Below are 25,478 nucleotides of genomic sequence, written 5' to 3' on the forward strand. Positions count from 1 at the left end.
GGCCTCCCAAAGTGCTGGGATTACAGGCTTGAGCCACCGCGCCCGGCCTGTTTTGTTTTTTTTTTTAACATAAGTTTAAAAAGTATTATATAGGTAGTTACATTTATCCATTTACCTTATGATTTATTGCTCAATTTTTATACATAGAAGGCCCTTTTCCTTTCTGAGGTCTATCGGTCAATCATATCTATCTATCTATCTATCTATCTATCTATCTATCTATCTATCTATCTATCTATGTTTTTCCGAGAGGGAGTCTCGCTCTGTCGCCCAGGCTGGAGTGCAGAAGCGCGATCTCCGCTCACTGCAACCTCCGCCTCCCGGATTCACGCCATTCTCCTGCCTCAGCCTTGGAGTAGCTGGGACTACAGGCGCCCGCAGCCAATTTTTTGTATTTTTAGTAGAGACGGGGTTTCACCATGTTAGCCAGGACGGTCTCCATCTCCTGACCTCTTGATCCGCCCGCCTCAGCCTCCCAAAGTGCTGGGATTACAGGCGTGAGCCACGGCGCCTGGACTATTTTCTTTTTTTTGAGACAGAGTCTCGCTCTGTCGCCCAGGCTGGAGTGCAGTGGTGCCATCTCGGGTCACTGCAAGCTCCGCCTCCGGGGTTCACGCCATTCTCCTGCCTCAGGCTCCCGAGTAGTTAGCGTGAGCCACCGCGCCCGCATTATTTTATTTTTTGTAGAGACAGGGTTTCACCATGTTGCCCTGGTTGTTTCACATTGTTTTAATCCAGGCTGGTTACGAACTCCTGGGCTGAAGCATTGCACACACCTTGGCCTCCCAAAGTGCTGGGATTATAGGCTGAGTCACCACACTCAAGCCTCTATATCATGACTCCTTTCATGGCGAGTAAGGTGACTGGAAGGAGTGTAGGCTTTACTGCATCTCTTACATTCATAGGGTTTTTCTCCAGTATGAATTCTTTCGTGGAGGTGAAGGGAACTGAGGCGACTGAAGGTTTGGTCACATTGTTTACATTCATAGGCTTTCTCTCCAGTATGAGTACTTCTATGGTTATAAAGGGAACTCAAACGACTAAAGGCTTTGCCCCATTGTTTACATTCATAGGGTCTCTCTCCAGTATGAATGCTTCCATGGTAACGAAGGGAAGTGGAACAGCTGAAGGCTTTATCACATTTGGTACATTTATAGGGTCTTTCTCCAGTGTGAATCCTTTCATGCGTCTTAAAAGAACAAGAAAATCTGAATGTTTTCCCACATTCCTTACATTGGTAGGGTTTCTCTCCAGTGTGAGTTCATTCATGTATTAGACAAGAACCGGAAACAGTGAATGCTTTACCACGTTGTTTACATTTATAGAGTTTTTCTCCTGTGTGAGTTCTCTGATGTCTTTCAACTGAATTGAGAAAATAAAAAGCTTTCCCACATATCGTACATTTGTAAGCTGGATTTCCACTGTACATTATCATGTGTCTTCTAACACCTGGAACAGAAACAAAGAATTTCTCACACTGTTCACATTTATATTGCTTCTCTCCATATGGTTTGTATCCTGAGTGAGCTAGGATGTGCCTATTAAGGAGGGAATGACGTACAAAGACTTTTCCACAAATACTGCATTCACATTGCTTTCATCCAGTAGAAATGTTCTCATTCAGATCATGATTTGCAATTTGGCTGACAACTTGTCCATCATACTGACTACCTTCTTTGCTTTCATACAGTCTCTGTACCAGATGATTTCTGTAAAAAAAATGACAAGCACATTGTTATTGCTTGGTTTAGTAACTTTCTACTTATTAATAGGTCTTGGACTTACACTGCTGCCAATACCAGGGAAAATACATTTTTTTTTTTTTTTTGCCATGACCGAATTATTTGAAAGTAAATGGGTTACTACTGAAAACACAGCTACCACCTGCATGGCTATGACCAACATAGTAAGATTCATATACACAATTTTGTCGTACTATTTTCAAGTAAACTCTTTTCCAAACACTGACTGCTACACTGAAGTACGTTACATTTTGGGTGAAATTTTTCTAAAAAGAAATAAATTTATTTATTTATTTATTTTTTTGAGACGGAGTCTCGCTCTGTGGCCCAGGCTGGAGTGCAGTGGCCGGATCTCAGCTCACTGCAAGCTCCGCCTCCTGGGTTTACGCCATTCTCCTGCCTCAGCCTCCCGAGTAGCTGGGACTACAGGTGCCCGCTACCTCGCCCGGCTAGTTTTTTGTATTTTTTTTAGTAGAGACGGGGTTTCACCGTGTTAGCCAGGATGGTCTCGATCTCCTGACCTCGTGATCCGCCCGTCTCGGCCTCCCAAAGTGCTGGGATTACAGGCTTGAGCCACCGCGCCCGGCCAAAAGAAATAAATTTAAAGTGACCAAGTGACTCTTATGACTCTTATTTGTTTTGATTGCTTGTTTTTAAGTTCATGACATGCTAAGATTCCTTCAGAGGACTTTATTTCCTCTTCTCAGTGCAAATTATCTTATATCTTTCCCAGGTTTTTCGAAGTGATCTTCAATATTCTGGTCTTTCCATTTGTTTCCTAAAATGCAGACCCACAAAATTATCATGAATTATTACAAACTATAGAAACATTACTAGATTTCATGTTCATTGTACATAGTGCCCATGCCTGATTTCTTCACCAAATCATTCCCTTGCCACATTCCAAATCACAAATAGCACTGATGATAGGGAAATACTTCTGTAATTAAGTGAAATGTGTTGTCATTCTCACCTACAGAAGCCAGGTTCCTGCAGGTTTCCTGCATCACTTCTCTGTAGAGATTCTTCTGAGAAGAATCTAGCAAAGCCCATTCCTCCTGGATAAAGTTCACAGCCACATCCTCAAAAGCCACGGAGTCCTAGAACGTTCCACATATGTGGATAGAAGGATGGGTGAGACTGACAGCACTCGGAAACTATACTCAATTCATAAGCTATTTACATGATTCTAAAATTTCCAAGCATTTATTCTATGACTTGATTGTCACAACTCTTACTCTGTTCACACATACTCCCTCCCACACAGCAGTACTAACGCTAGAATTGAACTATTCAAAAAGGCAACAGCAAAGTAGAAACATCCATCTCATTAGAGAATCCAGGGAGTAAGATGTGCTGCTAGGAGTTACCTCGTAACTTCACTTTGTACATTTCTAGTATCTGCCATAATAAAGTCCTACCTGATGTGCATAAGTGAGTTAATATTATCAGTCCTGAGACTACTTATTCTTAAAAAGCCTGCTCGCAAAGTTCAGTCTTTGTTTGTATTAGTAACTTACATTTTGAAAGGGATTCCACCAACCCAAGTAATAAGAATGACTCACTGCATCTAAATGGCTTATGCAATATATTTGCAAAACTTTTTCTGCTGAAAGTCTATTATTTTGTGTCACTGCAGTGGTGCTTAGGGAACCAGACACCAAAACACAGTCTGAACACTAAGTGTTCAATGAGTTTACCTGGTAGACAGTATTTTACATGTGCTGTCACTTGTTAACTGGGGAGTTGAGCCCATTCCATGTGATTACACCAAGAGAGAATAGGCTTATTAAATTCAATTGAGAAGAAAATAAAACCAATAATTGATATTTAACAATACTAATACAACAATTTTTAAAATTTCTATTGCACAATGTCAAGGCAGAAAGGAATAAGAGGAAATATGACACATGTTTTTAAAAATGACATTAATGTCACCACTTCCAGATGCTAATCCTATGAAATCACATAAATTCCCAAATCAGGTTGTTTTAGGCAAGAAAAACTACTTTTTCATACGTAGTAAAAATGACAAATGTCTAATGATTTTTAGTCATCTAAAAAAAGAGTGATGGCTTGTCTAACATACTTCTAAGATTTTCAAATGAAAATATTCAGGACAGCACAGTGTTAGCAGAGAGATGAGCAAGCAGAGCAAGGGGAAAAAAACGTCTTAATAACCCAGCATTTATATGGAAAGTTGATGAATGAGAGAATAGGCACTGTAGAATAGAAAAAGAAATCACATGCACATTAAAATATGAGGCAAACCAGGCTAGCATCTACTTGGGACAATGCATTGCATTCTTCTCTATTCCATGAACAATAGTCAACTTATTATATATTCAAATATGAAAGATAAAACCAGAACACTTTCAGAAGTCACAGGAACTTTTTTTTTTTATGAAGGATTAGGCAGGTTTTTTTTTTATGTAAGAAAAAAGTGATAAAGGAACAGACAAACTCAAACATATTAAAATTTAGGGAATAAAAAGAAGATGGAATGGGCCGGGAGTGGTGGCTCATGCCTGTAATCCCAGCACCTTGGGAGGCTGAGACAGGCGATCACCTGAGGTCAGGAGGTTGAGACCAGCCTGGCCAACATGGCAAAATCCCGTCTTTTTGTTGTTTGTTTGTTTGTTTTTTGAGACAGAGCCTCGCATTGTCGCATTGTCGCTTGGGCTGGTGTGCAGTGGCAAGATCTTGGCTCATTGCAACTTCTACCTCCGGGGTTCAAGCAATTCTCTTGCCTCAGCCTCCCGAGTAGCTGGGATTACAGTGCCTGCCACCACACTCAGCTAATTTTTTTGTATTTTTAGTAGAGACAGGGTTTCACCATGTTGGCCAGGCTGGTCTGGAACTCCTGACCTTGTGATCCACTCACTTTGGCCTCCTAAAGTGCTGGGATTACAGGCATGAGCCACTGTGCCAGGCCTAAAACCCCATGTTTACTAAAAATACCAAAATTAGCTAGGTGTGGTAGTGGGTGCCTATAATCCCAGTTACTCTGGAGGCTGACACAGGAGAATCACTTGAACCCGGGAGGCGGAGGTTGCAGTAACCAGAGATGGCGCCACTGCACTCCAGCCAGGCTACAGCGAAAGACAGTGTCTCCAAAAAAACAAACAAACAACAACAACAACAAAAACCCTCAGAGGAGGGGTGCAGTGGCTCACGCCTGTAATCCCACCTTCTTGGGAGGCTGAGGCAGGAGAATTGCTTGAACCTGGGAGACAGAGGATGCAGTGAGCTGAGATTGTGCCACTGCACTCCAGGCTGGGTGACTGAGCAAGGCTCTGTCTCAAAAAAACAAACAAACAAACAAACAAAAAACCCTCATATATCCAGATAAGAGGATACAGATGTGTCCACTGTCATAAATTCTTCACCACGCTACAAGAGGGGAACTGACATTTTGGTGAATCTTTGTAAATCATCAATTTATTTATCACACTTTTATTTCACCAGTAGCATTTACAAAGCTAAGTAATACAATTCCATTTGAAATTATCCATAAATAGAACAGACCTTTAAAACTTACTACACTCACTCTGGGGAAGAAATAAATACGAATTTTTAGCAAATAAAATATATCATTTTACCTTGCTTCTTTGGAAATAGTATTTTTATCTTTCAAGCTGTACTGACAAAATGTATCTTACAGTCAACGAAAAACAAACTCAAATAAGCGGACAAGCCTTTTCAAGGTAACAAACTCAGGGAGAGGCAGTGCTGACTCCAACACAGACCTTTCTAAGTGTCACGGCAGGCCATTCTATCCCTCGGGACACCCATCCTGTTCAGTAAAGTACTCAGTGACCACCTAGGAGGAACTGGCACTGCTCTTTGTCGTCCTGTGTTCCTTAAGTGCATTTTCATATTCAGGTTCTTGCACATCCTCTCTGGGGTGGGTTTTCCTTGTCCTTTGGGACAGTTTTTCTCTCTTCACAAGTCTGAGACAATCTAGAGAGCAGAAATCATTTCTGCCTTTTCCTCTCAATGTCAGCATCCGATTGGCAGACCATCAACGTGTCTCTGAGGAATAAAAACTCGGGCTGGAGGAACAATTTTAAAGACCTAACTTTAATGACATTACATTGTATTGTCCATAATTTTAATGTCCTCAAATTTTAGTGACCCTAAGGGGTCACCACTGTAGATGAAACTATACCAGGAGATTCCTCTAAGGCCAAGAGCATCCAGCTGCTCCCCTGAGAGACTCTACCCCCTACCTCAGGCTGTCCTTGGCGATGAGATGACCCCGGGGCTGATACTCATACTCACTAGACCCTCCAATACACATGGCCACAGTGGGTATCCTGGGTCATCCCCAGACAGTTCTAAAATGCCAGGACGAGGAAAAGACAGGAGGGTGGCTGAGGACACAACACCCTGTAAAGTTTTCACGGAGGGACCTCAACCTAAAGACATTTTGGTAATATGTACACTTAGGAAAGATGAAAAGAAGAGAGGCACAAAGATTTTTTTTACAGTAGAGTGTCAGATGATTTATTCTCCGCTTTCCTCTCATGTAAAATGTTTGGAAACAGAAAAATATTTTGGTCAAAGTGGCTCGCGTCTGAAATCCCAGCGTTTTAGGAGGCCGAGGCAGGTGATCAATTAAGGTCAGGAGTTCGAAACCAACCTAGCCAACATGCCAAAACCCTGTCTCTACTAAAAATACAAAAATTAGCTGGACGTGGTGGTGGGCGCCGATAAGCCCGGCTACCTGGGAGGCTGAGGCAGGAGAATCACTTAAACCCGGGAGTCAGAGGTTGCAGTGAGCTGAGACTGCACCATTGCACTCCAGCCTGGCGACAGGGTGAGACTCTGTCTCAAAAAAAAACCAAAAAAAACCATATATATGTATATATATAAAATATACATTTAAAATTACTACGTGTGGATAGTATTTGAAGTCATGGGACTGACTGTAGGTAGAAACAAGAGAAGGCAGGGAAAGTTTTTATATTTATATTTATATATAATTATATAAAATTAATATACATAATTATAATATATAAATATATAATATAGGCCTAGCTAATTTTTGTATTTTTAGTAGAGATGGGGTTTCACCATGTTGGCCAGGCTGGTCTGGAACTCCTGAGCCACTGTGCCCAGCCAAGAGGGAGATTTTAATCAATAAGTATAACTGTGATGAATGCCAGAAAGAAGAGTGTGTGTGATGGGGAGGGGACCTAAGTTATTGTCTCATATTTTAACACTTTCATAGGCAATAACTAAACACTTAGAAGCTTAAAACAACACACAGCTTTAAGCCAATTTTGGCAAGATAGGAGTTGAGCACATTTTAGCAGGTCCTCTGCTTGGGACCTCACGCTGAGCAGCTGGGCTGCATGCTCATCTGAGGCTCAACCAGGGCAGAATCCATTTCCAGGTCCGCTGAGGTTATTGGCAGAATTCATTTCCTCGGACCCGCTTGGCAAGGGCCCAGCTTTTTGCTTCCTTGCCTACGGGGCCCCTCCAAAGGTCCTTTCTCAGCACAGCATCTCCCTCCAGCAGGGCCTGCAGGCGGAACCTCTCTCTCTAGTGTGCGAAGGTGATGCACCGTGACAGTGACATCGAATTGCTTTTGCCAGGCTCTGTGGGTTAGAAGCCAGTCACTGGTTTTGCTCGTACCCAAGGTCAGGAAGACTATGTAAGGGCATAGGTCATTGGGGGGTCAGTCACTTTAGGGTGTGGCTGCCACCACTGAACTTGGTGAGACTTTAAGGGTTGGTAGGAGCTGGCCAGGTACAGGGGTGAGGGTATGTCAGGCAGGGGTGAGGGCATGGAGGGGGATGCAGAGGCCTGCACCCTGGAATGTCCTTTCACTCCCTGAGGTTTTGTTCTCCTGATCCCTGAGTATATCCCAGAACACGGTGGGGCCCTAGCAGGGGAGAGGTAGGGAAGCATGTGTTGTTCATCCAGGGACCTTGTTAGGCAAATCAGATTAGGGGCCAGGCTTTCAGTGGTGGGTGCAAGTGTGGCAGTGATGAGTGTGCAGGTGTGTGTGGGAAGAGCGATGGGGATGGGGTCAGCCCCAGCCACCATGAAGACCCTAACTGTGCATCCACCCATCCCAGCAGCGTCCCTGAGTGAGTGCCTTGGGGTGCAGGTACTGTTTTGCACATGGAAGTGAATCAGAGTGGGACACTGCCTTGCCTTAGAGAGGTTAAACTTCTTCTCCTTCTTCTTCTTCTTCTTCTTCTTTTTTTTTTTTTTTTTAATTTGCGACAGAGTCTCACTCTGTTGCCCAGGCTGGAGTGCAGTGGTGTGACCTTGGCTCACTGCAACCTCTACCTCCCAGGTTCAAGTAATTTTCTTGCCTCAGCCTCCTGGGTAGGCTAGCTGGGATGATAGGCATGTATTACCATGCCTGGCTAATTGTTGTATTTTAGTTTCACCATATTGGCCAGGCTGGTCCCAGTCTCCTGGCCTCAAGCGATCTGCCCGCCTCAGCCTCCCAAAGTGCTGTGATTACAGGTGTAAGCTACCACACTGGGCAAGAGGTCACACTTCATGCCGAGTGGGAGGCAGCCACTCAGACAGCACCCCAGCTGGTGCTGGGAGTGAGGGGTGCTCACCATCCTAGGAAGGCAGAGGGCTGCTGAGAGGTTCGGGGAGGAAGGACTGAAGGAGGATTTGAGATTTTTCACCTGAGCAGCTGGGTGGATGAAGGGGCTATTTACAGAGAATCACAAGAATGTGGATGAGCAGGTTAGGGCACTAATAAAGCACTCTGTTTTGGCCCGCGGAAAATTTGAGATGCTTCCCTGTGTCCAGCTGGGGCTTTGGGAAAGGTCAGGGCTGGGCATCTGACTGGGATGGATGTCTCTGGCAGGCAGCAGAGCATGTGGATGGTTTGTGAAGCCCGAAAGGGCATGAGATTTCCTGTAGCAGTGCCCACTGCAAATGGAAGGGCATTTGGCCTGAGCCCAGACATATACAAGTTGGGCAGAGAAGGGGGTGGGTCTCCGGCACCCACAGAGGAGCAGCTATAGAGGTACAGGAAAACCAAGGGTGTGGGGTCACATGATGCAGGAAGCTCAAATAAGATGAGGAAAGAAGTTTTAAAAACGATCAGGGCTGGGGACAGTGGATCATGCCTGTAATCCCAACACTTTGGGAGGCTCAGACAAGAGGATAGCTTGAAGCCAGGAGTTTGAGACCAGCCTGGGCAACATAGGGAGACCCCATTTCTATAAACAAATAAATACCATTGGTACTTGGTGTTTCAGGCAGGGAACAGCAAACACATGAAAGCTCTGAGGCAGGAAAGGGAAGTGATTAGTGCTCGCTCCTGGTTCCTTTATCAGACCTTAAAGAGATGCAGAGACATTTCAGGTACTCTTTGGCCGAGCTCCTTCAGGGAAGGCCTAAGTTCGCTTCTACTTCCCATCTATTAATTTGCTTTTTTTTTGGGAGACAGTCTCACTCTGTCGCCCAGGCTGGAGTGCACGCAGTGGCACAATCTCAGCTCACTGCAACTTCCACCTCCCGGGTTCAAACGATTCTCCTGCCTCAGCCTCCCCAGTAGCTGGGACCACAGGTACGTGCCACCACGATCGGCTAAGTTTTTGTCTTTTTAGTAGAGACGGGGTTTCATCTTTTTGGCCAGGCTGGTTTGGAACTCCTGGCCTCAAGTGATCCACCTGCCTCGGCCCCACAAAGTGCTGAGATTACAGGCGCGAATAACCGTGCCCGGCCGTACTTCACTCCTAACGCCCACCACACGTGCTTCCAAATGTTTGCTGAATGACAAAGTGAACGAGTGAATGGGACTAGGTGACTTTCGCAGCAAGCAATCCTATTCCTTGGACCTCAGTTTCCCTTTTTGTAAAGCAAGCCTGTATCTCGCTCTCTGCCCTAAAAGCCTGAGTTCTGGGCTTGAGATGAGCGCGTCCCGTAGAGCAGACTCCAAGTGGACGTTGAGCTGGGTCTTCTAGAAGGCCAGAATCGGGCCAGCTCTTGGGTCCGGTCCTCCCGCGGGACGCGGCACGCCCAGTCCCAGCGCCGCCCCCTCCCAACTTCCCTTTGTTCCCCCAGGCCCCGCCCTCTCCGCGCAGCTCGCTCCCCATTGGCCGGGGGGCGGGGCGGCAGCCGGGGCCGTGTGCGCCTGCTCTGTGTGTGTTTCCCCGCGGCAGCCCAGCGCCAGCTGCAGCTCAGTGATCCGAGCCGGATCCTGAGCGGGGAACACGGGCTGAAGCGAAGGCTGCGGCCCCGCCCCGGGGCTTCATTGTTGAGGCTGCCGCGGCTCTGTTGGCTGCTCAGCTGCCCTCCAGTCGGCCCAGGCGCCGCGGCTAGGAGCGAGCGCTGCGAGGCGGAGGCCTGAGGTGAGACGGCGCGACCGGCAACCGGGTCTCCGGACCGGGCGGGGGTCTCTGCCCCGGGCGTGGCGGCTCCGAGCTGGGCTCCGCAGGGTCCGGGGTCGGGATCCGGGGTCCGTGCGCCTGGGCTTTGTCTCGGCCTCGGGTGCCACCGGGGGCTTCGCGCCTGCTGCGACACCGCGTGGGCCCGCGCGGTGGTCCCGGTCGCTCTGCGGGTGGGGGCCGGTCCTCACTGCTCCCCGGCTCCCCGCGTCTGCCGCGGAGGGGACTGCATGGACCCGGGCGCTGGCTTCTGCCCAGTCCCCCCGCGGCGTGGCTGGTCCCCGTGTGCGGCAGAGGGCGTCCTGCGAGGACCCACTCGTGGGGCGGGTCCGGGTCACCGCCAGTGGGAGACTCCGTCGCCCTCCCCGCCCTCCCTCGCAGCGAGACTGCCTCGCTATCACCGAAGGGACTGCGTGGACCCTCGGACGAAGGAGTCCGTGACTCTGGGTGGGGGCTCTTTCCCGGCCCGCATGACGGCTTCCTGAGTGTTTTGTCACCTATATAGGTGGCTGCGTGAACCCGCGCGCGTGGGTCCTGGCCGCCCTGCTAGTGGGGCTGTGCGCCGCCCCGTGGCTCGTCTGGGTCGACCCCACCTGGGACGCGGGTGTAGTGGGGGTCTGTGCCCTGGGGGCGCGGTTGGTCGGGGCGCACTGCCCCCAACCCGTGATTTATCCTCTCACTTGCCGGGCGGGAGGAAGCGAGAGGCGCGGGCCCGGAGCTGTCGCGCAGCGGCCGCACAGACCTCTGCCCTGGCCGGCGCGTCCAGGGGGAGGGGGGAGGCGAGGGGCTGTCACCTCGTCCCACCGCCGCGCTTCCTGCTCTGGCCCCGGGCTGGGCTCTGATTGGAGGAAGCAGGGCCCTTCTGCCTAGCGCTTTTTGATTTCTTCCGTTAGTAATGGGAAGAAAAAAAAAATCTGGAAAGCCAGATTAAACTTTGTAGCTCTCAGCGCCTGGAGAGTGGAAGAAACTCTCCCAAAAATTTGGCGGGCCGGAAAATGCGTTTCAAGCAGGAGCATCCACACACAGGGAATGAGGCCAAGGCAGTTACAGCTAGAGGTAAGATTTATGAGGAGAGAGCCAGGGTGAGGTCCATGGGTGGGGAGACTCCGACCTCAGCTTGATGGGAAGACCTGATGCTGCCCCTCAGACGCTGTATTTCTCAGCCGCCAAAGAAAGTGGAATCACTCCTTAGTGAATGCTTTCATCAAACTTTTGAAAAACCTGTAATGTCCCAGGAAGCAAAATCAAACTGGACAGTTTCCCCCTTTTAAGAGTGTTAAACGTCCCGGAGACAAACAGCAGAAGGTTCAAGGAGTCCAAATACTCAACCTGAAGTTCTTTCTGAACAAGAGTTGGTGTATAAATAACAGGCATACAAGAGAAAACTGAACTAATCACCGCAGCTGTGGCTCCTAGCCCTGTAGCGTGTCATGCAGGCCCTTTTGCCTTCTCTGCCCTCCACTGTCCCAGACCCCAACACTAGCGCACCTCCAGTCATCAGCTCCTGCCGACCCATTGCTGTGAACTCTGTTTAGGTGGCTCCCTTCTCTCTGAAGTTTTGCTTGTTCTCCTGAAGTCCTGGTCTTTAAGAGCTTATGATCTGCAGGGACAGATTGGCTTTGGGTAGTACATAGTTAACTGTAGCACAGCTTGAAAAATGCTCTGATAGAGGTGGGCAGGCAGTTTGTACATGCGGGTAAATACGAGGTCCTTTTTCAATACCATGAATCCAAGTATTCATGCTATTTTAAATCTGCAATTCTTTGACTCTCCAGAGGGCTTTTAGATTAATTTTTTTTTCTGTTAGTTCCTAGTGTTTGTTGCATAGTTCGGAGTACTTGATTAAAACTTACCAGGTGTGCCGGGCGCTGTGGCTCACGCCTGTAATCCCAGGACTTTGGGAGGTCTAGGCAGGCGGATCACTTGAGGTCAGGAGCTCGAGACCAACCTGGCCAACATGGTGAAACCCTGTCTCTACTAAAAATACAAAAATTAGTTGGGCGTGGTGGTGGGCGCCTGTAATCGCAGCTACTCAGGAGGCTGAGGCAGGAAATAGCTTGAACCCAGGAGGCGGAGGTTGCAGTGAGTCGAAATGGCTCCACTGCACTCCAGCTTGGGCCATAGAGTGAGACTTCGTCTCAAAACAAAAACAAAAACAATGTACTGGGTCTACCTCCGGCTCTGGAATTTTCCTGGAAGGCCTTCTTTCCTGGGCTTCATTTTTCTCACTTTTGAGGGTAGTAAACTACATAATTTCCAAGAATCTTTGCCCTACACCTTTAATTCTTTCAAGCAAATATAGCAGAGAAAAATTCTCTTCCCGACAGTGGTGTAAGTAATGGAGGCTTTTGAAAATGTGGATTCTAAAATGGAAATTCTTTTTCTTCTTCCCCTTTTTTTCCTTTTAAACGAGTTTAGTTACATGAGTATATACTTTATCTCGGAGTTAAGGACAAGTATCTATGATGAAAGCTTAAGCAGCTTTTTGGGAATATCTTGCATATTCTTCACAATTGTGTTTAATGTGCAGCATCTTCACTATATCCAGTTGGTTTGTTTTTTTTCTCATTAATGGAGTTGTTGAGCTCAGAACTTTTCAGGAGCAGTTTGTTGATCTTTTAAGTGTCATGTGAAATATGTTCTAATTTAACATTTTATTTGGTTGAGTAAAATGGGAGTAAATGGAAATTTGAGAGTGCCTTGAGTAGATGTACTTGGCTTTGTGTAATGGTTTGAAGCATAGTTTAAAATTACCACTTGTGGCCGAGTGTGGTGGCTCACACCTGTAATCCCAACACTTTGGGAGGGCAAGGCAGGCAGATCACGAGGTTAGAAGATGGAGACCATCCTGGTTACACGGTGAGACCTCGTCTCCACTAAAAATACAAAAAATTAGCTGAGTGTGGTGGCACACGCCTGTAGTCCCAGCTACTCGGGAGGCTGAGGCAGGAGAATCACTTGAACCTGGGAGGTAGAGGTTGCAGTGAGCCAAGATTGCACCACTGCACTCCAGCCTGGGCCACAGAGTGAGACTCCATCTCAAAAAAACAACAACAACAACAACAAAAAAACCACTTATAAAAAATTTCATCACTTGTTGAATGACTTATAAAGGAGCTACAATTCTAAGGAATATGATAATTATTTAAAATAGTAAGGCTGGGTGCTGTGGTTTACACCTGTAATGCCAGCACTTTGGGAGGCTGAGGTGCAAGAATCACTTGAGCCCAAGATTAGAGGCTGCAGTGAGCTATAATCATGCCACTGCACTCCAGTCTGTGTGACGGAGTGAAACCCTTTCTCTAGAGGGTTTTATTTTATTTATTTATCTTTTGAGACAGAGTTTTGCTCTGTCGCCCGGGCTGGAGTGCAGTGGCGGGATCTCAGCTCACTGCAAGCTCCTCTTCCTGAGTTCACACCATTCTCCTGCCTCAACCTCCCAAGCAGCTGGGACTACAGGCGCCTGCCACCACGCCTGGCTAATTTTTTGTATTTTTAGTAGAAACAGGATTTCACTGTGCTAGCCAGGATGGTCCCCATCTCCTGACTTGGTGATCTGTCTTCTTTGGCCTTCCAGAGTGCTGGGATTACAGGCATGAGCCAGTGCGCCTGGCCGACAGAGGATATATTTTTGAGCTTTACATTTCAGAGTTCTTTTCTATAGCCCTGGCCAGGGTCCCAAACAGGGAACTTAATTCACTCTTTCACTGAAGTATACTCTTGCTTTGATGCCATTGGTATGTTGTCCTAGAGATTTGCTGTGGCTGCTAGGAGTGTTTCATAGTTAAGAACTGATGCGACTTGTCTTTTGTCAGTTTTTGAGTCTGTAAACCATCTTGTTTCCTTTAGTATTATCTCCCTGGAACTGGAAGGTCAGAGATGAAGTTTTCTTAGATTATAAGTCTCAGCCTTTGCTATCTACCTTCCTCTGTCTCCCATGTCACCTGCTGTTTTTTTTTCCCCCCATTTTTCTTTTTAATGTTTTTATTGGATAGGTGTCTATTATTGCAGGCTACCTCAAAACATTTTTGGATGTTGACAGGACATAAGTATGAATAATATGTAAAAGATAACTTACTCTAGTTCTTTTGAGCAGAGGATTTGGTTTCGATATGTGGCCCTATTAAAGCTTTTGTTAAGTCCAAATACTTTCTGAACTTCAGTTCCCTTACCTATAAAATGGAGTTAGTTGTTAGTAATACCTGTTCTGCCTAACTCAGGAGATTGTTTTGAGGATCAAATGAAATCATGAATGTAATGGAATTTTGTAAATTTTTTTTTTTTTTTTTTTTTTTTTTTGAGACGGAGTCTCGCGCTGTGTCACCCAGGCTGGAGTGCAGTGGCGCGATCTCGGCTCACTGCAAGCTCCGCCTCCCAGGTTCAGGCCATTCTCCTGCCTCAGCCTCCGAGTAGCTGGGACTACAGGCGCCCGCCACCACGCCCGGCTAGTTTTTTGTATTTTTAGTAGAGACGGGGTTTCACCATGTTAGCCAGGATGGTCTCGATCTCCTGACCTCGTGATCCGCCCGCCTCGGCCTCCCAAAGTGCTGGGATTACAGGCTTGAGCCACCGCGCCCGGCTGAATTTTGTAAATTTTAAATGAAATATTGTATTACCTAAGATTTAAAAAAAACAAAACAAAACAAAACAAAAACGCCGTATTTAAGAATGGAATGAATCTGGGTTTTCCTTTGAAATCCCAAGTGTTTAATGTACAGAGAAGTTTTAATGTGTCTGTTGGGGAGCTTCATTAGGATTGTTTTCTATCTTTAATTGGCCAGTATTGTTTTATATTTTAGCATTTTTGAGGAACATCAAAATTTGTGTTTCAGGTATCATTAATATTTTACAAAGTTATTGAATGTGCATGATTTAGTCTTTAACAATCTCTTCAATTATTTACATTCCCATGTAAAAAATGAAGTAATGAACGTCCATGTAAATAACATTCTCATGCTTTAATGAAGCATAATTTCTTGACATTGCAGTTTCTAAGTGCCCTGTCTTGAGATTGGGAAAGCGGAAGGGCAGTCAGAGGTCAAGGTCAGCAAAGCATCACCTTTGACATTTGAAATCCAGCAGCAGGTATCACAGTGAACCCCATTCCAGCATCCAGGAAGTTTCCTGCCCTGCCTCTCCTCCAGCCACCTCAGAATCTGTGTCTGCAGCGTTGGTCCTGCTTTCCTCTCTCCTCTGCCTTTTCTTTCTCTTCACCAACTTCTACCGAGTGCCTCTGATGTCCCAGACAGTGGCAGTGGGAGTACAAAGGCTAATAAACCCGGCCCTGGTCCTCAAAGAATTTATGTTTTCTGTGCAGATATTAAGTTACACTGTCATACATAGTGTTGACAAACATTGATACAGATTTCCTGTGAAGTGCAGAAGCACCATCCTAAAAGCAGAGATGCAGAGGCAGCACTGGTGACTCACACATGGAGAGCTTTAGTTCTTGTTCTAGTGGGATAAACTGACCTGGACGTCATTTCAGTGCAGCGGAGTGAGTGCTGGGACGGGCTCCCGGGGCATCTGGAACAGGGTTTGTCTGGTGTTTAGTCTCCTGCATAGTACTTAGAGTTTATCAGTAAGATGAGCATTGGGAGGTTTCTAAGTGAAAGGAAAGGCAATCGCTTACCTGAAACCTAAAATCTGTAGGTGTTCTGGGCCGTTTATAATTCACTGAATCTGTTTTGTCAGAACAAGTCTATCATCTATTGTTTTGGATGGAGTGTGGCCAGCCCTGCCTTGCGATGTAAGGAAATCAGGAAACGCTTGTCAGGTGTCAACCCTGTGCCAGACACTCTTCTAGGGGTTTCCACGTAAATCACTGTATTCATTTCTGTTGCTGCTTTACCACATTTCCACAAATTTAGTGGCTTAAAACAATCGAAATTGTATCATCTCACAGTTCTGTGGGGCAGAAGTCTGGCGTGGGTGTCACTGGGCAAAAATCACCACGTGGGCTGGGCTGCATTCCTCACTGTAGAACTGTTTCCAAGTGCTTTTGGCCAAATATAGTTCCTTGTGGTTGCAGGACTGAGGTGTCTGTTCCCTTGCTGGCCATCTGTTGGGAGCTGCCCTCGGCTCCTGAGGCCTCTATCTGGTCTTTGCACGTGGTCCCATCAGCTCAGGACTAGCTAGGCCAGGGACCTGGTCAGGCTCTCCAGTTCCCGTGTGTGCATTTCTCTTCTTCCACTCGGAGAAAGTTCTATGCCCTATTTAAAAAAATTTTTTTGAGATGGAGTCTCGCACTGTTGCCCAGGCTGAAGTGCAGTGGCATGATCTCAGCTCACTGCAACTTCTACCTCCCGGGTTCAAGTGATTCTCCTGCTTCAGTCTCCTGAGTAGCTGGGACTACAGGTGCCCGCCATGACGCCCGACTAATTTTTGTATTTTTAGTAGAGATGGGGTTTCACCATTTTAGCCAGGATGGTCTCCATCTCTTGATCTCGTGATCCACCCGCCTTAGTCTCCCAAAGTGTGGAGATTACAGGCATGAGCCACCGCACCTGGCCAGTTCTATGCTCTTAGAGGCTCATGGGATTAGATTGGACCTCCCTGGATAGCCCAGGATACTCCTCCTAAGGCCTGTGGCAAAGCCCTTTTGCTGTGTGACATAGTCACAGGTCTAGGGGGTTGGAATCTCCCACCACAGTTACCGATCCACTTACTACCGCAGCCTGGGAGGTGCTTTTCATTGCCTCTGGTTAAGAGATACCAATTTTTTTTTTTTTTTTTTTTTTTTTTGCAAATTGGCAGGAACGTGAAGATCCCTCTTTTTTTTTTCTGAGACGGAGTCTCATTCTCTTGCCCGGGCTGGAGTGCAGTGGCACGATCTTGGCTCACCACAACTTCCACCTCCCGGCTTCAAGCAGTTCTCCTGCCTCAGTCTCCTGAGTAGCTGGGACTACAGGCACGTGCCACCAAGCTCGGCTAATTTTTGTATTTTTAGTAGAGACGGGGTTTCACTTTGTTGGCCAAGCTGGTCACAAACTCCTTACCTCATGATCCGCCCACCTTGGCCTCCCAAAGTGCTGGGATTACAGGCGTGAGCCACCGCACCCAGCCAGGAAGATCCTTCTTAAATGAAAAAACCATTCCTCTGACTTGATGTGAGGCTGTTGGTGAGATTGGTAGCAGTGGAGAGAGGTCCATCAGAAACGGAGCTAAACTTTGTGTTTTGGAGTATTTTGATGGCCTGCTCTGATTATGTAAGTTTTGCTAAGAAGTCAGCGTAATTCCTCTACTGGAAGAAACACCATATGGGAATTTGGGACCTTGCCTTTTCAAGTTTTACACAAAGGACTCTTCATGGGTGAAAAGTACATGATTCCAGGTCCATTTCTAGAATGCAAACAGCTGCATCAACCCAACAGCGATTCACATTCCTGAGTTTGAGAGAATCTGATTGTTTCAAGGCTGAAGCCAAAAGCCCAATAAACAATATTTGCACCTTTATTCATAGTTAGGAATTAGGTGCATCCCGTGGTCAAGAAAACAACTGATGGTGGTCACCAAGTAGTTTAAAACCAAGCAGGACCTCATTTTATCATGTGGGTGTTTTTGATTTTTTTAACTAAGTTTTTATTTTCCTGTGCAATAAATGACAAGCTCTGACTTGAAATACATTTCCTTTAATAAACCAGAATCTAGGGCCAGGCGCGGTGGCTCACGCCTGTAATCCCAGACTTTGGTAGGCCAAGGAGGGCAGATCACGAGGTCAGGAGATTGAGACCATCCTGGCTATGGTGAAACCCTGCCTCTACTAAAAATACAAAAAATTAGCCGGGCGAGGTGGCAGGCGCCTGTAGTCCCAGCTACTCGGGAGGCTGAGGGAGGAGAATGCATGGGAGGCGGAGCTTGCAGTGAGTTGAGATCAGGCCTCTGCACTCCAGCCTGGACGACAGAGCGAGACTCTGTCTCAAAAAAAAGAAAAACAACAAAGAAAAGGAAAAAAAAAAAAGAGAAACCAGAATCTATAATCCTAAGGTTTTTAACCTGGCTTTCAGAAATTTATGAAGTCCCCAAAATCCTGTGCAACAATTTTGTGTATATGCATCCATGTGTGTTTATGGGGAGACTATTTATAGCTCTCCATACATTTTCAAAGTGGTTGGATTCCAAAAAATTTTAGATACACCACTTGGGCCTGGTGTGGTGGCTCACATCTGTAATCCCAGCACTTAGGGAGGCTGAGGCAGTAGGATCCACTGAGGTCAGGAGTTTAAGACCACCAACATAGCGAGACTTCCACCTCTACCAAAAAAAAGAAAAAGTGCTGGGTGTGGTGGTGCACACCTGTGGTTCTAGCTGCTTGGGAGGTTGATCACCTGATCCCAATAATTTGAGGCTGTAGTAAGTTAGAATTGCACCATGGCACTCCAGCCTGGGCAACAGAGCAAGACCCTCTCTCAAACAAAAACAAAAAACCATATCACTTAATATACTATTGTTGTTGGTCAAGTATCAGATTTTGTTTAAACATTAAATTCTCTCTTTTTTCTTTTTTTTTTTTGAGACGGAGTCTCGCTCTGTCACCCAGGCTGGAGTGCAGTGGCGTGGTCTCAGCTCATTGCAAGCTCTGCCTCCCAGGTTCACACCATTCACCTGCCTCAGCCTCCTGAGTAGCTGGGACTACAGGCGCCCGCCACCACGTCTGGCTAATATTCGGTATTTTTAGTAGAGACGGGGTTTCACCGTGTTAGCCAGGATGGTCTCTATCTCCTGACTCCGTGATCCGCCCACCTTGGCTTCCCAAAGTGCTGGGATTACAGGTAAATACTCATTTTTAGCAAAGGTGTACAGGCATACAGCTCTAAGAATCAGAAATTAACAAGGCTTAGAACAAAACCCAGCAATCCCCTACCTGACCCTTCTTCACCCTGATCCCTGCTCCTTGGAGGTTACTGTGTTTATGTTTTAGCTGGTGCTTCTAGATTGTGTGAAAGACAGGGAGATGTCCTACTGTGGAAGACAAGGATTTAGTTTGCTTACCCTCCCCCCTGCTCCTGTTGCCCAGGTTTTTTTTTTTTTTTTTTTTTTTTGAGATGGAGTCTCGCTCTGTCGCCCAGGCTGGAGTGCAGTGGCCGGATCTCAGCTCACTGCAAGCTCCGCCTCCCGGGTTTACACCATTCTCCTGCCTCAGCCTCCCAAGTAGCTGGGACTACAGGCGCCCACCACCTCGCCCGGCTAGTTTTGTATTTTTTAGTAGAGACGGGGTTTCACCGTGTTAGCCAGGATGGTCTCGATCTCCTGACCTTGTGATCTGCCCGTCTCGGCCTCCTAAAGTGCTGGGATTACAGGCTTGAGCCACCGCACCTGGCGCCCACGTTTTTCTCCCCCATCCTCTCAGTATGATTATTGTGGTAGTGAGGCCAGGCATGGTGGCTCGTGACTTATCCCAGATTTTTGGGAGGCCAAGGCAGGCAGATCACTTGAGGCCAGGTGTTGAAGGCCAGCCTGGCCAACACAGTGAAACCCCGTTTCTACTAAAAAATACAAAAATTAGTCAGTTGTAGTGTCGCACACCTGTAGTCCCAGCTACTCAGGAGGGTGAGGCACAAGAATTGCTTGAACCTGGGAGGTGGAGGTTGCAGTGAGCTGAGATTGCACCACTGTACTCCAACCTGGGCAACAGAGGTAGACTCTCTCAAAAAAAAAAATTATTGTGATGTGGGCTACATAGTACAATAGTGTATGTATTTAGTATTCTTCCTGGTTTTTGGCCCAGAGCTTCTAAAACCCTTGTAATTTCCTGAGTGATAGGAACATCATTGGTTATAATATTTGGTCTTAGGTTTCAATACCTGACATAAGAGCTTCTAAGACTTTTGGAATCTCTGGGGTGATAGGAGTGTCTTTTTTATGATGAGATGACAGGTGGCTTCGGGCCCCTGGACAGGTTCAGGATTAGGGCTGGTTGCCAGAAAGATGAGTCATGAGTAAAGAGTTGGATGTATCAGCCTCACCCCTACCTCTGGGAGGGGAGATGAGACAGGCTGGAGATTGAGCTAGTCACGGGTAGCCAATGACTTAATCATGTCTATGTTATGAAAACTCCATAAAACCCTCTAAATATTGGGTTTGGAGAGCTTCTGGTTTGGTGAACTCATTTGGTGCTGGGGAGATGGCATTTCCAGGGACGGCAGGGGAGCCCTTACCTCTCTGCCCCATGGTGTGCCCTGTGCATCTCTTGCATTTGGCTGTTCCCGTGTTCTCTTCTTTGTAATAAACCAGTAAGAGTAAGTAAGTGCCAAGCACTTTGCGTCTGTCACCTCTCTTACTTTTTCAGCAACACTGTGTGGCAGATAATGTCCTCATTTTGCCGGTGACAAAATGAGATTGATGCATTGAGTAACTTGCTCAAGGTCACATAATAAGTGGAATTGAAGCTCTGACTCCGAAGCCTGTGCTTTTAACCAGCATGCTGCATACGCGGCCTCTTTATTTGTTAGGAGTTTTGGTGTCTCTAGGGCCTGACGCCAAGTTGACCGTTGTGGCCTAGAGCTGTTATAACGGAGCTTTTAGCGGTCCTGCTGAGAACAGAGCCAGCACCTCCGGATTGGCAGGGCAGGGGCTGTTCCTGCTGGGAGCTGCAGGCCACTCCCTGTGGCCCTTGGGTGATCTTCCTCATCCACTGCCTCCCTCCTTCAGTAGTTCCTGAGTGCTGCCTCTGTGCGGAGGAGAAGAAGGCAGCCTTCCAGCCCAGGTGGGGCCTGCAGGTACACACAGGGAGACGCAGCTGCGCACTGAGCTGGCTGTAGGCTGGGACAGTGTGGCTCCAGAGGTGGCGATAGAATGCTCTGGGACTGCAGAGGGAGCACATGCTTGTGAAAGGGAGGAAGGGGCAGGCATCGCAGAGGAGGTGTACTTGAGTTGGACTTTGAGGGAGGAGTTGGATTTCCACAGTGGAACCGAGCAGCTGAGGCTTTCTCAGCAGCTGAAGATGACAGCCAGCCAGCCTCAGATGCTCAGCTTTTCCTGAATTCTCTTTTTTAGGACAGTGCAGTAAGTTTTCAACAGAGATAAAGCAGTCACCTCCTTGTCATTCATGTTCTGCAAATCCTGTGTGTAGTTTTCGATGCTTAGCAGATGGGGGCAGCCTGGGCCATAAGAGAAGAGCTTGTGTGTCCACCTGTTTGGACATCAGTCAGGTGTGGCACAGGGCAGTGATCACTGCCTGCCCCTGAGGAACTCAGTGGTACTTTTATGTGGAGAGGACAAAGAGAGCTGTTGTACAGGGGGCAGGAGACATTTCACCTGCAAAGCAAGGCACAAAATACGTAGTCTGTGCCCTGCATGAGAAACCTAGCAGAACTGTGTGCTGATTCCCACCCCTGCCTCCCCTCCTGAGAGCGAACCGTCCCTTGTACCATGGTGGAAGGCATTTCTGAAGCCTCTGCCATCGGAGTGATCTGTTACTTGCCCACTGAGCCTTAGGGGCAGCAACCAGGTGGTGCCCTTGGCCAGACCTGGTTGGGCATGTTGGTTCTGCCACTGATTGTGAATTACAGAACCTTGGAGAAGTCATTGTCTTTCTCTGTGCCCCTCATGTAAGATGGTGAACACTGTGGCCATTGCAGAAAAGCATATAGGTGGAGCGAGTATGAAGTGCTTTGTGTGTGTGTGTCATACGGTGAATGAAATGGCACTGATTGACATTATTGATAGTAATAACAGGTTTAATTCAGGAATAAAACTGGTAAAGTAGGCCATGTGCGGTGACTCAGGCCTGTAATCCCAGCACTTTGGGAGGCCGAGGCGGGTGGATCACGAGGTCAGGAGTTTGAGACCAGCCTGGCCAATATGGTGAAACCCCATCTCTACTAAAAATACAAAAATTAGCTGGGTGTGGTGGCACGCCTGTAGTCCCAGCTACTTGGGAGGCTGAAGCAGGAGAATTGTTTGAACCTGGGCGGCAGAGGTTGCAGTGAGCCGAGATGGTGTCACTGCACTCCAGCCTGGGTGACAGAGTGAAACTCTGTCTCAAAGAAAAAAAAAACCTGGTAAAGTATTTTACCCAGCCTGGGTACGTGTGGTAGAGCCGAATGAAAGCTTAGAAAAAGATGACTTGAGAACTAGCCCAGCAGAGGAGTCAGGCGGGATGTGTTGTTACTGAGTGAGTGAAATTTGCACCTGCTTTCTCCCAGGCCTCGCTGAGTTGTGTACAACAGAGAGCTCAGGTGTTGGGGGCAGTGGACCGGTTGAAGAATGCATTGCAATTATGTGAGGAACATTGGGCTTTGAAAAAGCAGAACTGGATCCACGTTCTTGCCTGGTAACTCTAACTATCATCTAGTTTGTAAAGGGGAATGCAGTTCACTGAAAAATTCTCGTGACAGTGGGGAAAGGATTGGGGCGTCTGCACTGCTGTGTGTAATATGGGTCATATGAAAGAGCATTTAGGCTGGAGGGAGACTTTTCATCTCTCTAACTTTACTTTCACAGAACAATTCCATCATGATTTGAAGATTTTTGAGTCAAAACTACAATGTTCTGCTATGTGTTTCGGGGCAAATTTATACATACAATTGGCTTAAATATTTCAGATGATACAAGAATATATGTGTGGGGTAAAAAGCTAAAATTTGCATTCCCCCTTCTCTAGAAGTAACCATTGTGAATAGTTAAGTCTGTATTCCAACTATTTTGTATATTATAAATACACTGTGAATATATGAGTGTATATATACACATATGTTACACAAACACATTTTTTTTTTTTTTTTTTTTTTGAGACGGAGTCTTGCTCTGTCGCCCAGGCTGGAGTGCAGTGGCCGGATCTCAGCTCACTGCAAGCTCCGCCTCCCGGGTTCACGCCATTCTCCTGCCTCAGCCTCCCGAGTAGCTGGGACTACAGGCGCCCGCCACCGAGCCCGGCTAGTTTTTTGTATTTTTTAGTAGAGACGGGGTTTCACCGTGTCAGCCAGGATGGTCTCGATCTCCTGACCTCGTGATCCGCCCGTCTCGGCCTCCCAAAGTGCTGGGATTACAGGCTTGAGCCACCGCGCCCGGCCAAGCATTGTTCTGAATACCTTGTATGCACGAATTCACTTAATTTTTAGAGCAGCTGTATTATTGTGGCCCTTTCACAGTGAGGAACCGGAACCACAGAGAGGCTGGGGACATTGTCTAACATCACACAGCCAGCGCTGTTGGAATTGAGGTTTGAACCCACACTGCTGGCTTCAGACCTCTTAGCTGTTATAGATGGCACACCCAAACCTTAGGGCCGCCTCCCAAGCCTTGCCTCCGATACGGGCTCGCCTGAGCTCTGCGAGAGCTGTGTATGTGAGGTTTCTTTCCTCCTTAAGAACACTTTAAGCCTTGGAATTGTCCCAGACCCTGGTAGGACCTCTTGAGGACCAAAAACGGGGATTCTTCAAGCCTTCCCCAAGTCCAGATCTCTGATGTAGCTACTTGGAAGGTAGACGTGGAAGAGAGTAATTTTGCCAGAACAAAAAGTTAGGATGGCTGGGCTGACTCGGCCAGACGCAGTGGCTCATGCCTGTAATCCCAGCACTTTGGGAGGCCGAGGCAGGTGGATCACCTGAGGTCGGGAGTTTGACAGCAGCCTGGCCAACAAGTTGAAACTCGGTCTCTACTAAAAATATAAAAATTAGCTGGGTGTAGTGAGGGGCGCCTGTAATCCCAGGTACTTGGGAGGCCAAGGCAGGAGAATTGCTTGAACCCGGGAGGCAGAGGTGGCAGTGAGCTAAGATTGCGCCACTGCACTCCAGCTTGGGTGACAGAGCGAGACTCCGTCTCAAAAAAAAAAAAAAAAAAAAAAGGGGAAGGGGAATGGCTGGACTGACTCATCCTAGGGAAGAGGCCCTTCAGCAGCCATAGGACCTTGGCCACTTGGGTGGAAAAGAAGGAAGGAAGAGCTTCACCCATGGCAGTGACCTGGACTGCAGAAACCATACTAAACAGTCCACATTCTGGAGCCTGGCCACCCCATTTGCTTCTCTTCTCCTTGGGTAGAGGGTGTGGGGAGCTTTCTACCCTGGAGGCTGAGCAGCACAGCTTCTAACCAGGGTAGGCGTTTGTCTGTCCCTGGGAATACAGACAGCATTCTCATAAGCAGCCCCTGGGAATACAGACAGCATTCTCATAAGCAGCCCAAATCCTCCTGAATGGCTTTTGTAGGGTGGGGCGGGGCGGGGCAGGGCAGAGGGTCATTTTGACTCATAGGTACCTTTTCCACTTTCACTGCTGATAACTGTGTTACAGATTAAAGTTTTGTTTTTGATACTGAAGAGGGCTTAAGAGAGTGAGCTATTATGGCACCTCTAAGTCTGCTAAAATAGAACCGCGGGGTAGTGTAGGAAAATCTCTTCTAAATTATGGATCATATATGGTGAACGTTAGAAGCCATGCATACCTAAGTTGAAAAATCAAAACATGTCTTGTATTTGGGCGACCCCGGTAAGTCTGGATGCCACTGTGCCTTGTGTGAACACAGGATGCTGAGGTGTAGGGATCAACAGGCTTTTTCTGGACGTCTTGGGCTTCTCCCTTGGGGTAAAGTGGGGCAGCAGTAGGAGCGCACAGCTGTTGGGCCCCTAATATTTGTCAGCTGTTTTACATGTGGGATTCCATTTAATGCAATCTTGGAGGTAAAATTATTTTATTGAAGATGAAGATAGAGGCTTAGAGAAGTTAAGAAGATTATTCAAGGTCACGTCATTTTTTTTTTTTTTTTGAGAGAGTTTTGCTCTTCTTGCCCAGGCTGGAGTGCAATGGTGCAATCTCAGCTCACCACAACCTCTGCTTCCCAGGTTCAAGTGATTCTCCTGCCTCAGCCTCCCGAGTAGCTGGGATGACAGGCATGAGCCACCACGCCAGGCTGATTTTGTATTTTTAGTAGGGATGGGGTTTTTCCATGTTGGTTAGGATGGGCTTGAACTCCCAACCTTGGGTGATCCGCCCGACTCGACCTCCCAAAGTGCTGGGATTAAAGGTGTGAGTCACCACGCCTGGCCAAGGCCATGTAATCTCTTAAGTGGAAAGATGAAGTACTTGATGAACTCAGAAGTTTGACTTCAAGGCCCTTGATCTTTCCATAACACGTGGTTCCTTCCCTGGTTGGTCGGAATGACTGAAGGACTCAAGGAAGCTGTGTTTTGTGGAAAGAGGACCTGAGGGCTGTATGGTCTTTCCAGACTTGGAATTGCCATGCTCGGCTTCTGAATTGTATAGCTTGGCCATATAGAGAGAAGCCCCTCATTTAAGACTTACTCTTTGGGGGAAATAAAGGAAGGCCGCCCACGTGAGACAGGCAGAGGCGACTTTCTCAGAGCTGCTGTGGCAAGGGAGTCGGCACCATCACTTGCGTGTGGCAGAGACTGACATGCAAGTGAGT

General features: G+C 47.3%; 2 pseudogenes; both read right to left on the minus strand.

Annotated features, from left to right (window-relative positions):
• Positions 1-768: 768 nt before the first annotated feature.
• LOC112634999 lies at positions 769-6,045 on the minus strand (annotated as a pseudogene).
• A 3,645-nt stretch (positions 6,046-9,690) lies between these two features.
• LOC112635000 lies at positions 9,691-11,633 on the minus strand (annotated as a pseudogene).
• Positions 11,634-25,478: the final 13,845 nt, after the last annotated feature.

This window comes from Theropithecus gelada, chromosome 11 (assembly GCF_003255815.1).
Source record: "Theropithecus gelada isolate Dixy chromosome 11, Tgel_1.0, whole genome shotgun sequence".
Taxonomy (NCBI): Eukaryota; Metazoa; Chordata; class Mammalia; order Primates; family Cercopithecidae; genus Theropithecus; species Theropithecus gelada.